Source organism: Entelurus aequoreus, linkage group LG28 (assembly GCF_033978785.1).
Source record: "Entelurus aequoreus isolate RoL-2023_Sb linkage group LG28, RoL_Eaeq_v1.1, whole genome shotgun sequence".
NCBI classification, from domain to species: Eukaryota; Metazoa; Chordata; class Actinopteri; order Syngnathiformes; family Syngnathidae; genus Entelurus; species Entelurus aequoreus.
This window is the reverse complement of record NC_084758.1, coordinates 35,189,558-35,206,374: the sequence shown is the minus strand read 5'-3', so window position 1 is coordinate 35,206,374 and position 16,817 is coordinate 35,189,558. Positions and strand designations below refer to the sequence as shown.

The 16,817-nt window shown below is 37.2% G+C and overlaps 1 protein-coding gene across 1 annotated transcript in view; it reads right to left on the bottom strand.

The window, feature by feature from the left end:
* The window catches only part of LOC133644845 (beta-1,4-galactosyltransferase 1-like), a 75,645-nt gene that overhangs the window by 12,830 nt on the left and 45,998 nt on the right, over positions 1-16,817 (bottom strand). The gene's annotated exons all lie outside the window — the stretch shown is intronic.

Sequence of the window (16,817 nt, the reverse complement as noted above, 5' to 3'; positions counted from 1 at the left end):
TTGATAGTCTATTACATGACGATAAGTATACCTAGTTAGCTGATAGTCTATTACATGACGATAAGTATACCTAGTTAGCTGATAGTCTATCACATGACGATAAGTATACCTAGTTAGTTGATAGTCTATTACATGACAATAAGTATACCTAGTTAGTTGATAGTCTATTACATGACAATAAGTATACCTAGTTAGTTGATAGTCTATTACATGACAATAAGTATACCTAGTTAGTTGATAGTCTATTACATGACGATAAGTATACCTAGTTAGTTGATAGTCTATTACATGACAATAAGTATACCTAGTTAGTTGATAGTCTATTACATGACGATAAGTACACCTAGTTAGTTGATAGTCTATTACATGACGATAAGTATACCTAGTTAGCTGATAGTCTATTACATGACGATAAGTATACCTAGTGAGCTGATAGTCTATTACATGAAGATAAGTATACCTAGTTAGTTGATAGTCTATTACATGTCAATAAGTATACCTAGTTAGTTGATAGTCTATTACATGACAATAAGTATACCTAGTTAGTTGATAGTCTATTACATGACAATAAGTATACCTAGTTAGTTGATAGTCTATTACATGACGATAAGTATACCTAGTTAGTTGATAGTCTATTACATGACGATAAGTATACCTAGTTAGTTGATAGTCTATTACATGACGATAAGTATACCTAGTTAGCTGATAGTCTATTACATGACGATAAGTATACCTAGTTAGCTGATAGTCTATCACATGACGATAAGTATACCTAGTTAGTTGATAGTCTATTACATGACAATAAGTATACCTAGTTAGTTGATAGTCTATTACATGACAATAAGTATACCTAGTTAGTTGATAGTCTATTACATGACAATAAGTATACCTAGTTAGTTGATAGTCTATTACATGACGATAAGTATACCTAGTTAGTTGATAGTCTATTACATGACAATAAGTATACCTAGTTAGTTGATAGTCTATTACATGACGATAAGTACACCTAGTTAGTTGATAGTCTATTACATGACGATAAGTATACCTAGTTAGCTGATAGTCTATTACATGACGATAAGTATACCTAGTTAGCTGATAGTCTATTACATGACGATAAGTATACCTAGTTAGTTGATAGTCTATTACATGACGATAAGTATACCTAGTTAGTTGATAGTCTATTACATGACAATAAGTATACCTAGTTAGTTGATAGTCTATTACATGACGATAAGTATACCTAGTTAGTTGATAGTCTATTACATGACAATAAGTATACCCAGTTAGTTGATAGTCTATTACATGACAATAAGTTTACCTAGTTAGTTGATAGTCTATTACGTGACGATAAGTATACCTAGTTAGTTGATAGTCTATTATATGACAATAAGTATACCTAGTTAGTTGATAGTCTATTACATGACAATAAGTATACCTAGTTAGTTGATAGTCTATTACATGACAATAAGTATACCTAGTTAGTTGATAGTCTATTACATGACGATAAGTATACCTAGTTAGTTGATAGTCTATTACATGACAATAAGTATACCTAGTTAGTTGATAGTCTATTACATGACAATAAGTATACCTAGTTAGTTGATAGTCTATTACGTGACGATAAGTATACCTAGTTAGTTGATAGTCTATTATATGACAATAAGTATACCTAGTTAGTTAATAAGAAGGATGCAAAAGGCTGTGATGAGAGCAAAGACTACTCACAGAGTGTTAAGAGTGTAACAATGACAAGTAAATATTAGTGTTGGACATAAACATGACACCAAGCGTGACTAGCATTAGCTGCTTCAAATGCTAACATGTCAGTGTGATATTGTAAAAACATGATGCTGGTTTTGTTTTTGTTTTTGACCTGGGTGAGTATGATGATTAACTCTTCAAGTAAACAAGATGATTAAACATCCCAGTGAGAGCAGACATTGTACAGTAAGCAGTGTTTCCCACACATTCATTTATTTGTGGCGGCCCGCCACGAAAGAATTACGTCCGCCACAAATAAAATATTTTTATTTTTTTTTGTGTCCTGTCCAGCTTGTCAGGCAAATCATATAGTTGATGTAGATGCCCGTATCGGCTGTCCACATTTACTTTACAAAAGAGAAGTGTAGGATACTTCTCTTGTTGCCTTATTTGTATTTGACCACTACTGTTTTCTGTTTATTTGTTACTGACTGTGGCAGGACACTTCTGCCTCTGTTTCACTTTATGTTGCTGGTAAATAATATGGTTGTAGTGGTAGGCTAAAGTTAAATGATTTAGTAAGCACTAATTAAAGGGGCAGAGCTTTGAGAGACATTTTAGCTTTTATATTTTATAAGATATATTTTTTGTAAGAACCACAATTAATAAATATATTTCAGTGAATAACTTATTGTTCAAGTCTGTATATAAATATGTACATAAAGTGTTGTAATTATATTGTAAAATGAATGGATGGACGTTTAAAACAAAACTGTTATTATTAGTTAGTAAGTATACATTTTTTGAGCCTTTTTAGAGAAAATCATATCATTGTAGTAAATTATGCAAATTATTCGATGATGTCATGACGACCACGCCCATAGCCACGCCCCCACCACCGCAGGTATCTTGGCAGTTTATGGGAAACACTGGTAAGTGATTGTTTTATTATGTTCATAGATTGTATATCTTGTTTAGCACTTGGCACTACTGCTACTTCACTAAAGCTGCATCAGTTAAGCACACAGCTTCTAAAAATTGTAGATCGTCCTCCTTATATTCAGGCTCAAAAAGATACGTGTGTGGAAAGTAGTCTTTGTTGTCTCATGAAGTCTGCCATGATTAGGAGTGTTGTTGTTGTTGTTGTTGTTGAAAGGAGCAGCGAACTTTGTGATGTGTCTGTGAAATTAATACGCCACTTAAAATGATCAAAATAAATAAATATTACTTGTTATTGTGAATGTTACTGCAATATATACCTGAAGCATGTGTATAAAACCTTTCACTTTGCCTTTTTCTTTGTTGATTGAGCTGTGTTGAAGCAGCAAAAAAGGACATTATGTTAAATGAAGAGTTTCTGTCTCTGATAGTTGATATAATAATGTAAGTGCATCATAAAGCCTACATGAACTCCATGGTGTTCAGGGATGAATAGTCTCTCCTATTGCTATTGTACTATTTTTTCAGCTATAGTTACATGAATCATTAGTAATGCAGCAGCCTAGTTTTGAATGGCAGGATCCCTGCTATCATAAAAATATAACATTTACATAATAAAAATCAAATGCTGTAATAAATTAAGCATGAGGAATTGACTTGAAACTGTTTAATGTTGCACTTTTTATATGTAGAAGAAAAGTTTTGTCATTGTATTTAATGTGAGCAACAACTTGAGGCAGTTTAATGTTGATTAAGGTGGGCAGAATTATTATAGTGTTCCCAATGTTAAAAGGATAAAGCCATTGTTTACAAATGTGGTAAATAAATAACCAAAAAATTTATATTTTGTTGTTTTCTTACTGTACCGAAAATGAACCGAACCGTGACCTCTAAACCGAGGTACGTAACGAACCGACATTTTTGTGTAGCGTTACACCCCTAATAACCACCCACTGTTACTATTAGGGATGATACTCGAAACCGGTTTTCCCGGTTGTTCGATAAGAAAATAACAGAGTCCTCGGACTCGAATCCCTTTTTGAGAACCGGTACCCGTTATCGAGACCACTATAGTAAAGAAAAGAGTTGGTTCTTTATTCGAATCCCTCAGAACGAATCCCGTCCCGACCAGAAATGCTCCGTGTGACATCACAAGAAATGACGTCACGTAGCTCAGTCATTAGGCGCAGATAGCGAAAGCAGGAAAAACAATGGACGGGAAAAAGCGCTCCAAGGTGTAATAAAGTTCAAAACAAAAGCTATAATCCATCGAATAACTTTACTGAGAGATTTGAGCAGGGTAAAACACATGACCAACACTTTTACCACCAACCGGAAACATAGCAACCAGGCTAGCACCGCACCTCCTTTACGGCAGCTGTCGCAACCTTCTTAAAGCAAAAGCAGCACATACATATATATACAACACTGCAGCACATACATATATATACAACACTGCAGCACATACATATATATACAACACATCTCCCTTTTTTAACTTTTGTTTTTCACACTGTATATGTGTTGTCTGTCTAATTATAAATAATGCCTAATTATAAATAATGCAGACGAGGCGTGCTGGCTGAGTTCTTGACGTTTACTTTCACGGGTGACGACATGCAACAACACTTTTCGGGGCTACCGCGCATGCTCGTAACTCCCGTTGCATGCTGGGTAGTGTAGTTGTTATATTCTCTAGCTCATAACATCACATCTTTCCCCCTATAAAGAAATAATGTTAACTCAATAAAGTGTATTATTTTTTTAGCTTTAACTTTTCATTTTTTAGCATTGTAACCACACTTGCAAACAACTTTTCTCTTCATAGAATTTTCTTTCTTTCTTTAAAGTGCAAAAATGTCAAAGCATCATAACAAACAGTTATGTCAAATAGCAGCAGAAGTGCACTTTTTGGAGAGCTGTATTATTTTCAGTTTTGTGCCCAAGGGACTGATTTTATTTAACACTATATTATTATTTATACACCTATAGTGATCACAGAGACAGCTTGTTTTTGTGTTACTGTATATATTTGTTTTTATGAAAAATCCCACTTAATATACTTTGGGTAACAACAGTCAATGTTTATTTATTTTATTTTATTTTTTTAGGGGGGTAACAGTCAATATTTATTTATTTATTTATTAGATTTTATTTTGTTCTTATATAATAAAAGTGAGCTTTTGTTAAACCAAATATTGTGTGGTTTTTTTCCATATACAACAACCTATCTGGACTCCATAAGAGAATCGATAAGGAATCGGTTCGATAAGAGGATTCGATAATAGACTCGAACTTGATAATTCCTTATCAAACATCATCCCTAGTTACTATTACCCTACTAAATTCAATGATGGAAAAAGCATGATAACCATACTTTGATACAATTATGGACGACTAGCGTTAGTTTGCAAGCTATCTTAAATTCTAACATGAAAACAAGAGACATTAGTGTCCTTCCCCATTAAAAAGGTCAATACCCAATCTAAAGTGGGGCGGTATAGCTCGGTTGGTAGAGCGGCCGTGCCAGCAACTTGAGGGTTGCAGGTTCGATCCCCGCTTCCGCCATCCTAGTCACTGCCGTTGTGTCCTTGGGCAAGACACTTTACCCACCTGCTCCCAGTGCCACCCACACTGGTTTGAATGTAACTTAGATATTGGGTTTCACTATGTAAAGCGCTTTGAGTCACTTGAGAAAAAGCGCTATATAAATGTAATTCACTTCACTTCACTTCACTAAAGTGAAATAAACACATGACGTCACACTGCAAAAAGTGAAATCTAAGTCAGATGAAATATCTCAAATAAGGGTGATATTTGCTTATTTTCTGTCTGATAAGATCATTGTTCTCACTAAGCAGATTTGATGTTAGAGTGTTTTACTTGTTTTAAGTGTTTTGCTCCTAAATGATGTCAGTAAGATATTACAGCTTGTTGCTGAGATTTGATGAGCTATATTGAGTAAAACATGCTTGAAACTAGAATATCAAGTGTTGCAAAGCTGTGTCATCAACACTCACAAGTAGAAAACTACTTTTTTAAAGTCATCATTTCTTACTTCAAGCATGAAAAAAAAAATCATGATGCCGAGCGCATATCATTATGTCAAGATAATGGCACTAGCTAACTAGTGCCATTATCTAACTAATTATTAACTAATTTTACTTGTTTTGGAAAGTCTTGACAAGCCACATTTTCTTATTCTATTGGCAGATAATTTTGCTTAGTTCAAATAAAATACCCCTCATTTTTGTATTTTTTTTTCTTGTTTTTGAACACTGACTTTCTGCAGTGTGACTATTGAACATAAGTGTGCACAAAGTGGAGGATGCAAACTCCACAGTGTCAAGTTGAACTCACGCTACGTCACATAAAGCACACGCCATCACCCAATTTGCATTTATTCAAACAACATTCTAAAACGTTTACAAATGAGAATGGAAAAAGATCAACATAATTAAACAGTCAAATAAAAATAATATGGCTCTATGAAGCTGGAAGAATATTCAATAAAAAAAAAATCCTGTGTAATTATTTACTTGAGGCAATAAGGAAATACAATTAGTGTAAGTAGTTGTTGAGCACATTCAACAATACGGCCAAAATAATGACAAGAGTTGAATTTGCTTGGATTATTCTGGGATGTCGGCACACTTTGAGAAAAAAGAATGCAAAACTGCTATTTTGACGCAAAAATTAATGTTCAAAAATGTGGATTTCTGAATTTTCGCAAAAATGTCACATGCCTGATTGTTTAATTGAACTTAAATATGACAATGTTAAACTACAGGAGAAATACTTGTTTATTGCATGATTATTATTAGTATTATTATTATGTATTATCATGTTTATTGCACGATTATTATTATTATTATTATTATTATGTATTATCATGTTTATTGCATGATTATTATTAGTATTATTATGTATTATCATGTTTATTGCATGATTATTATTAGTATTATTATTATGTATTATCATGTTTATTGCATGATTATTATTAGTATTATTATTATGTATTATCATGTTTATTGCATGATTATTATTAGTATTATTATTATGTATTATCATGTTTATTGCATGATGATTATTAGTATTATTATTATGTGTTATCATGTTTATTGCATGATTATTATTAGTATTATTATGTATTATCATGTTTATTGCATGATTATTATTAGTATTATTATTATGTATTATCATGTTTATTGCATGATTATTATTAGTATTATTATGTATTATCATAATAATAATTATTATCATGGGGCACGATGGCGAGCGCCTGGTGGCCGGGCCCCATGGGGCACAGCCCGAAGAGGCAACGTGGGTCCCCCCTCCAACGGGCTCACCACCCATAGCAGGGGTCATAGAGGTCGGGTGCAATGTGAGCTGGGCGGCAGGGCACTTGGCGGTCCGATCCTCGGCTACAGAAGCTAGCTCTTGGGACGTGGAACGTCACCTCGCTGGGGGGGAAGGAGCCTGAGCTAGTGCGTGAGGTGGAGAAGTTCCGACTAGACATAGTCGGACTCACTTCCACGCACAGCAAGGGCTCTGGAACCAGTTCTCTGGAGAGGGGCTGGACTCTCTTCTACTCTGGCGTTGCCGGCAGTGAGAGGCGACGGGCTGGGGTGGCAATTCTTGTTGCCCCCCGACTCAGAGCCTGCATGTTGGAGTTCAACCCGGTGGACGAGAGGGTAGCTTCCCTCCGCCTTCGGGTGGGGGGACGGGTCCTGACTGTGGTTTGCGCTTACGCGCCAAACCGCAGCTCAGAGTACCCACCCTTTTTGGATTCACTCGAGGGAGTACTTGAGAGTGTTCCCCCGGGTGATTCCCTCGTTCTACTGGGGGACTTCAACGCTCATGTTGGCAGCGACAGTGAAACCTGGAGAGGCGTGATTGGGAAGAATGGCCACCCGGATCTGAACCGAGCGGTGTTTTGTTATTGGACTTTTGTGCCTGTCACAGATTGTCCATAACAAACACCATGTTCAAACATAAGGGTGTCCATATGTGCACTTGGCACCAGGACGCCCTAGGCCGCGGTTCCATGATCAACTTTGTAGTTGTGTCATCGGATTTGCGGCCTCATGTTTTGGACACTCGGGTGAAGAGAGGGGCGGAGCTTTCTACCGATCACCACCTGGTGGTGAGTTGGCTGCGATGGTGGGGGAGGATGCCAGACAAACCTGGCAGGCCCAAACGCATTGTGAGGGTTTGCTGGGAACGTCTGGCAGAGTCTCCTGTCAGAGAGAGTTTCAATTCCCACCTCCGGAAGAACTTTGAACATGTCACGAGGGAGGTGCTGGACATTGAGTCCGAATGGACCATGTTCCGCACCTCTATTGTCGAGTCGGCTGATTGGAGCTGTGGCCGCAAGGTAGTTGGTGCCTGTCGTGGTGGTAATCCTAGAACCCGTTGGTGGACACCGGCGGTGAGGGATGCCGTCAAGCTGAAGAAGGAGTCCTATCGGGTTCTTTTGGCTCATAGGACTCCTGAGGCAGCGGACAGGTACCGATAGGCCAAGCGGTGTGCGGCTTCGGCGGTCGCGGAGGCAAAAACTCGGACATGGGAGGAGTTCGGGGAAGCCATGGAAAACGACTTCCGGACGGCTTCGAAGCGATTCTGGACCACCATCCGCCGCCTCAGGAAGGGGAAGCAGTGCACTATCAACACCGTGTATGGTGAGGATGGTGTTCTGCTGACCTCGACTGCGGATGTTGTGGATCGGTGGAGGGAATACTTCGAAGACCTCCTCAATCCCACCAACACGTCTTCCTATGAGGAAGTAGTGCCTGGGGAATCTGTGGTGGGCTCTCCTATTTCTGGGGCTGAGGTTGCTGAGGTAGTTAAAAAGCTCCTCGGTGGCAAGGCGGTGGATGAGATCCGCCCAGAGTTCCTTAAGGCTCTGGATGCTGTGGGGCTGTCTTGGTTGACAAGACTCTGCAGCATCGCATGGACATCGGGGGCGGTACCTCTGGATTGGCAGACCGGGGTGGTGGTTCCTCTCTTTAAAAAGGGGAACTGGAGGGTGTGTTCTAACTATCGTGGGATCACACTCCTCAGCCTTCCCGGTAAGGTCTAGTCAGGTGTACTGGAGAGGAGGCTACGCCGGATAGTCGAACCTCTGATTCAGGAGGAACAGTGTGGTTTTCGTCCTGGTCGTGGAACTGTGGACCAGCTCTATACTCTCGGCAGGGTCCTTGAGGGTGCATGGGAGTTTGCCCAACCAGTCTACATGTGTTTTGTGGACTTGGAGAAGGCATTCGACCGTGTCCCTCTGGAAGTCCTGTGGGGAGTGCTCAGAGAGTATGGGGTATCGGACTGTCTGATTGTGGCGGTCCGCTCTCTGTATGATCAGTGCCAGAGTTTGGTCCGCATTGCCGGCAGTAAGTCGGACACGTTTCCAGTGAGGGTTGGACTCCGCCAAGGCTGCCCTTTGTCACCGATTCTGTTCATAACTTTTATGGACAGAATTTCTAGGCGCAGTCAGGGCGTTGAGGGGATCTGGTTTGGTGGCTGCAGGATTAGGTCTCTGCTTTTTGCAGATGATGTGGTCCTGATGGCTTCATCTGGCCAGGATCTCCAGCTCTCGCTGGATCGGTTCGCAGCTGAGTGTGAAGCGACTGGGATGAGAATCAGCACCTCCAAGTCCGAATCCATGGTTCTCGCCCGGAAAAGGGTGGAGTGCCATCTCCGGGTTGCGGAGGAGACCCTGCCCCAAGTGGAGGAGTTCAAGTACCTCGGAGTCTTGTTCACTAGTGAGGGAAGAGTGGATGGTGAGATCGACAGGCGGATCGGTGCGGCGTATTCAGTAATGCGGACGCTGTATCGATCCGTTGTGGTGAAGAAGGAGCTGAGCCGGAAGGCAAAGCTCTCAATTTACCGGTCGATCTACGTTCCCATCCTCACCTATGGTCATGAGCTTTGGGTTATGACCGAAAGGACAAGATCACGGGTACAAGCGGCCGAGGTGAGTTTCCTCCGCCGGGTGGCGGGGCTCTCCCTTAGAGATGGGGTGGGAGGCTCTGCCATCCGGGGGGAGCTCAGGGTGGAGCCGCTGCTCCTCCACATCGAGAGGAGCCAGGTGAGGTGGTTCGGGCATCTGGTCAGGATGCCACCCGAACGCCTCCCTAGGGAGGTGTTTAGGGCACGTCCGACCGGTAGGAGGCCACGGGGAAGACCCAGGACACGTTGGGAAGACTATGTCTCCCGGCTGGCCTGGGAACGCCTCGGGATCCCCCGGGAGGAGCTGGACGAAGTGGCTGGGGAGAGGGAAGTCTGGGCTTCCCTGCTTAAGCTGCTGCCCCCGCGACCCGACCTCGGATAAGCGGAAGAAGATGGATGGATGTATTATCATGACATCACTGCTTAATTTTGACAATAATCTTGTTTATCTGCAAACATTTGTTATCATCCAGCCTCCATAATCCATATTATTGTCATGCAATAGACCTCATCTTGTTATCATCCAGCCTCCATAATCCATATTATTGTCATGCAATAGACCTCATCTTGTTATCATCCAGCCTCCATAATCCATATTATTGTCATGCAATAGACCTCATCTTGTTATCATCCAGCCTCCATAATCCATATTATTGTCATGCAATAGACCTCATCTTGTTATCATCCAGCCTCCATAATCCATATTATTGTCATGCAATAGACCTCATCTTGTTATCATCCAGCCTCCATAATCCATATTATTGTCATGCAATAGACCTCATCTTGTTATCATCCAGCCTCCATAATCCATATTATTGTCATGCAATAGACCTCATCTTGTTATCATCCAGCCTCCATAATCCATATCATTTTTAGGCAATAGACCTCATCTTGTTACCATCCAGCCTCCATAATCCATATTATTGTCATGCAATAAACCTCATCTTGTTATCATCCAGCCTCCATAATCCATATTATTGTCATGCAATAGACCTCATCTTGTTATCATCCAGCCTCCATAATCCATATTATTGTCATGCAATAGACCTCATCTTGTTATCATCCAGCCTCCATAATCCATATCATTTTTAGGCAATAGACCTCATCTTGTTATCATCCAGCCTCCATAATCCATATTATTGTCATGCAATAAACCTCATCTTGTTATCATCCAGCCTCCATAATCCATATTATTGTCATGCAATAGACCTCATCTTGTTATCATCCAGCCTCCATAATCCATATTATTGTCATGCAATAGACCTCATCTTGTTATCATCCAGCCTCCATAATCCATATTATTGTCATGCAATAGACCTCATCTTGTTATTATCCAGCCTCCATAATCCATATTATTGTCATGCAATAGACCTCATCTTGTTATCATCCAGCCTCCACAATCCATATTATTGTCATGCAATAGACCTCATCTTGTTATCATCCAGCCTCCATAATCCATATTATTGTCATGCAATAGACCTCATCTTGTTATCATCCAGCCTCCATAATCCATATTATTGTCATGCAATAGACCTCATCTTGTTATCATCCAGCCTCCACAATCCATATTATTGTCATGCAATAGACCTCATCTTGTTATCATCCAGCCTCCACAATCCATATTATTGTCATGCAATAGACCTCATCTTGGCAGTATATTTATTGAGTAGTTGGAGCACTAATGAGAAGCTGAATGAGGAAGTAAGAAGAGAAAATAATAGCACTGCTTGACTCAACCTTGGAGTGGAATGTTGTTGTCTCTAATTGTTTGGACTTTTGTTAATATTGTTTCTTTAACTGTTTGGAATTGTGTTAATATTGTTTGTGTAACTGTTTTAAATTGTGTTAATATTGTTTGTGTAATTGTTTTAAATTGTGTTAATATTGTTTCTTTTTTTGTTTTAAATTGTGTTAATATTGTTTCTTTTATTGTTTTAAATTGTGTTAATATTGTTTCTTTTATTGTTTTGAATTGTGTTAATATTGTTTCTTTTATTGTTTGGACTTTTGTTAATATTGTTTCTTTTATTGTTTTAAATTGTGTTAATATTGTTTCTTTTATTGTTTGGACTTTTGTTAATATTGTTTCTTTTATTGTTTTAAATTGTGTTAATATTGTTTCTTTTATTGTTTTAAATTGTGTTAATATTGTTTCTTTTATTGTTTGGACTTTTGTTAATATTGTTTCTTTTATTGTTTTAAATTGTGTTAATATTGTTTCTTTTATTGTTTTAAATTGTGTTAATATTGTTTCTTTTATTGTTTGGACTTTTGTTAATATTGTTTCTTTTATTGTTTTAAATTGTGTTAATATTGTTTGTGTAATTGTTTTAAATTGTGTTAATATTGTTTCTTTTATTGTTTTAAATTGTGTTAATATTGTTTCTTTTATTGTTTGGACTTTTGTTAATATTGTTTCTTTTATTGTTTTAAATTGTGTTAATATTGTTTCTTTTATTGTTTTAAATTGTGTTAATATGGTTTCTTTTATTGTTTTAAATTGTGTTAATATTGTTTCTTTTATGGTTTTAAATTGTGTTAATATTGTTTCTTTTATTGTTTTAAATTGTGTTAATATTGTTTCTTTTATTGTTTTAAATTGTGTTAATATTGTTTCTTTTATTGTTTGGACTTTTGTTAATATTGTTTCTTTTATTGTTTTAAATTGTGTTAATATGGTTTCTTTTATTGTTTTAAATTGTGTTAATATTGTTTCTTTTATGGTTTTAAATTGTGTTAATATTGTTTCTTTTATTGTTTTAAATTGTGTTAATATTGTTTCTTTTATTGTTTTAAATTGTGTTAATATGGTTTCTTTAATTGTTTTAAATTGTGTTAATATTGTTTCTTTAATTGTTTGGACTTTTGTTAAAATTGTTTCTTAAACTGTTTGGAATTGTGTTAACATTGTTTGTGTAACTGTTTGGAATTGTGTTAATATTGTTTGTGTAACTGTTTGGAATTGTGTTAATATTGTTTGTGTAACTGTTTGGAATTGTGTTAATATTGTTTGTGTAACTGCTTGGAATTGTGTTAATATTGTTTGTGTAACTGTTTGGAATTGTGTTAACATTGTTTCTTTAACTGTTTGGAATTGTGTAAATATTGTTTCTTTAACTGTTTGGAATTGTGTTAACGTTTGTGTAACTGTTTTGTCACTGGAGGTTACAGAGCGACAGGATGCATGTATGAACTGGGGAGGACTACTTCCTGTTTCAGTGGCCTGACTTCCTACTTGACAACCTGCAGAGCAACAGGAAGAGAATGTGTGTGCGTGCGTGCGTGTCAAACAGAACTTGTTGATAACTTGACAGCACATCACATCCTCACAGCGCTCATTGTCATCGCTTCCGCACACACCCACACACACACACACACACACGCGCACGCGCACGCGCACGCGCACGCGCACGCGCACGCGCACGCGCACACGCACACGCACACGCACACGCACACGCACACGCACACGCACACACACACACACACGCACACACACACACACAATTTGAGAGCTGAGAAAAATGCCTCCCTCTTTAGGACCAGCCTTTCTAGATATATAAAGAAGTGTATTTACAACATGAAAAATATATACATACTATGCAAATATAAAAACGCTTTTAGTTAATTTTTATAATTTGTTTTTGTTTGTAATTGGTTTTTAACCTTCATTATTTACTTCAATGTATTACAGTATGTCTCTATATACTAGGGGTGTCAAACTCAAATACAGAGTGGGCCAAAATGTCAAAGTGAACAAAGCCGCGGGCCAAGGTTGGACAAATGAACCTTTTAATGGGGACCCAAACAAGTTTTAATAGGGACCCAAACAAGTTTTAATAGGGACCCAAACAAGTTTTGCATTGAATATTGAACAAGCAAAGCTTATATAACTTTATAGTGACATGCAAAATCGAGTTTCAAATAATAATAATAATAATTAAAAAATATCAATGGCATATCAAATACAATTTAAATAAAAATTGAATGCCTCTTTTCTATTTGCAGCCTTCTGAGGTAAATATCAACATTAACTTTTTCCACAGGCTAATAAATTTTAAAATAAAATAATGAATAAACCAACCATTCAGGACTTTTTACTGAAATGAATTTTTTTTATTTAAACGGGGATAGCAGATCCATTCTATGTGTCATACTTGATCATTTCGCGATATTGCCATATTTTTGCTGAAAGGATTTAGTAGAGAACATCGACGATAAAGTTCGCAACTTTTGGTCGCTGATAAAAAAAGCCTTGCCTGTACCGGAAGTAGAGTGACGTCACAGGTTGTTTACACCAGCAGAGAGAGCGCTACAATATACACCCCCCGCTACCTCCAAGCCCCCCCCCCCCCACACACACACACACACACACACACACACACACACACACACCTTGTAGCGTCCCGGAAGACTTAGTGCTGCAAAGGGTTCTGGGTATTTGTTCTGTTGTGTTTATGTTGTGTTACGTGCGGATGTTCTCCCAAAATGTGTTTGTCATTCTTGTTTGGTGTGGATTCACAGTGTGGCACATATTTGTAACAGTGTTAAAGTTGTTTATACGGCCACCCTCAGTGTGACCTGTATCACTGAAGATCAAGTATGCCTTGCATTCACTTGTGTGTGTGTGCCAAAGCCGCACATTTTATGTAACTGAGCCCGTAATCGTTGGACCTATGAAAAGAGGACGTTACAATTCTCGGGAGGGGCACTGAAATTTGGGAGTCTCCCGGGAGGTTTGGCAAGTATGACAATTAGCCGCGGCACCGCCACTGTATATGATCGGCGGGCCAGCTCTAGTGTTAATTTGATATCACCTCACGGGCCAAGTGAAATTACACGGCGGGCCAGAGTTTGACACACATGCTATATACATATTTATTAGATTTTTTTTAAATAAATGTTGACCAAAGGGGGCGTATTTCAATTTCTTACACACACTTGTTATTTCATATGTTGACCAGAGGGGAAGCACTTCACATTTCTTACACACACACTTGTTATTTCATATGTTGACCAGAGGGGGAGCACTTTTAAAAGCGACACACCGTCAATGTGAAAAATCCCTCCTTTTTGGGACCACCCTCATTATTGTCATGTAATCACCCTGTCTATTAGAGGCAATGTTATTGGGAGCATGATTTATGTCATCACTTGTTCACACCTCCTCATATGGAAGATACTTTTCCTTCTTCATGTCTCAAGAAGGGTAGAAATACAAGAACACACACACACACACATGCACACACTCTTGTATTTGTTACCTTCTTGAGACCTGAGAAAAATGCCTCCCTCTTTAGGACCAGCCTTTCTAGATATATAAAGAAGTGTATTTACAACAGTAATAATATATACATACTATCAAATATAAAAAAGCTTGTTGTGAAAAATGAGTTGGAATTTCACAAGAAAAAGGTCACAATTTCACAAGAAAAACTTATAAAGTTGGCAGTATTATAATAAAAGTCGCCATTTTACTCAACGCAAGTCAAAATTTTACAAGAAAAACGGAACATTTGTGCAATGTTATGATAAAAGTTGGAATTTCACTCAATAACAGTCGCAATTTTATGAAAAGAGTCGTAATTTTACTCGACAAAAGTCACAATTTTACAAGAAAACTTCAACATTTTGGCAATATTATAATAATAATCGGAATTGTACTCTGCAAAATGATAACAAAAGTCATAATTTTACTAAAAATATTTCACTGTTTAACAAGAATAACAAAACAATTGGCAATGTTGTGATAAAAGGCAGAATTTTACATTACATCATTTTGCAATAAGTTTACGTAAAATAGTAATAATTTTACATAAATTAGTAATAATTTTACGAGAAAATATTGAGGGGGAGCATTTCAAATTTTTACACACACTTGTTATTTCATATGTTGACCAAAGGGGGAGCACTTCACATTTCGTACGCACACTTGTTATTTCATATGTTGACCAGAGGGGGAGCACTTTTAAAAGCGACACACAGTCAATGTGAAAAATCCCTCCTTTTTGGGACCACCCTCATGTTGATAGATGTCACCACAAATGAGACATTGTGTATTACAGGGGTCACCAACGCGGTGCCCACGGGCACCAGGTAGCCCGTAAGGACCAGATGAGTAGCCCGCTGGCCTGTTCTAAAAATAGCTCAAATAGCAGCACTTACCAGTGAGCTGCCTTTATTTTTTAAATTGTATTTATTTACTAGCAAGCTGGTCTCGCTTTGCCCGACATTTTTAATTCTAAGAGAGACAAAACTCAAATAGAATTTGAAAATCCAAGAAAATATTTTAAAGACTTGGTCTTCACTCGTTTAAATAAATTCATTATTTTTTTTACTTTGCTTCTTATAACTTTCAGAAAGACAATTTTAGAGAAAAGAATACAACCTTAAAAATGATTTTAGGATTTTTAAACACATATACCTTTTTACCTTTTAAATTCCTTCCTCTTCTTTCCTGACAATTTAAATCAATGTTCAAGTATTTTTTTAATTTTTATTGTAAAGAATAATAAATACATTTAAATTTAATTCTTCATTTTAGCTTCTGTTTTTTCGACGAAGAATATTTGTGAAATATTTCTTCAAACTTATTATGATTAAAATTCAAAAAAAATATTCTGGCAAATCTAGAAAATCTGTAGAATCAAATTTTAATCTTATTTCAAAGTCTTTTGAATTTCTTTTAAAATTTTTGTTCTGGAAAATCTAGAAGAAATAATGATTTGTCTTTGTTAGAAATATAATTTGGTCCAATTTGTTATATATTCTAACAAAAGTGTAGATTGGATTTTAACCTATTTAAAACATGTCATCAAAATTCTAAAATTAATCTTAATCAGGAAAAATTACTAATGATGTTCCATAAATTATTTTTTTAAGTTTTCTCTTCTTTTTTTCGGTTGAATTTTGAATTTTAAAGAGTCGAAATTGAAGATAAACTATGTTTCAAAATATAACTGTCATTTTTTTCATGTTTTCTCCTCTTTTAAACCGTTCAATTAAGTGTAAATATCATTAATTATTAATAATAACATAGAGTTAAAGGTAAATTGAGCAAATTGGCTATTTCTGGCAATTTATTTAAGTGTGTATCAAACTGGTAGCCCTTCACATTAATCACTACCCAAGAAGTAGCTCTTGCTTTCAAAAAGGTTGGTGACCCCTGGTCTATTAGATGCAATGTTATTGATTTATGTCATCACTTGTTCACACCTCCTCATGTGGAGAAATAG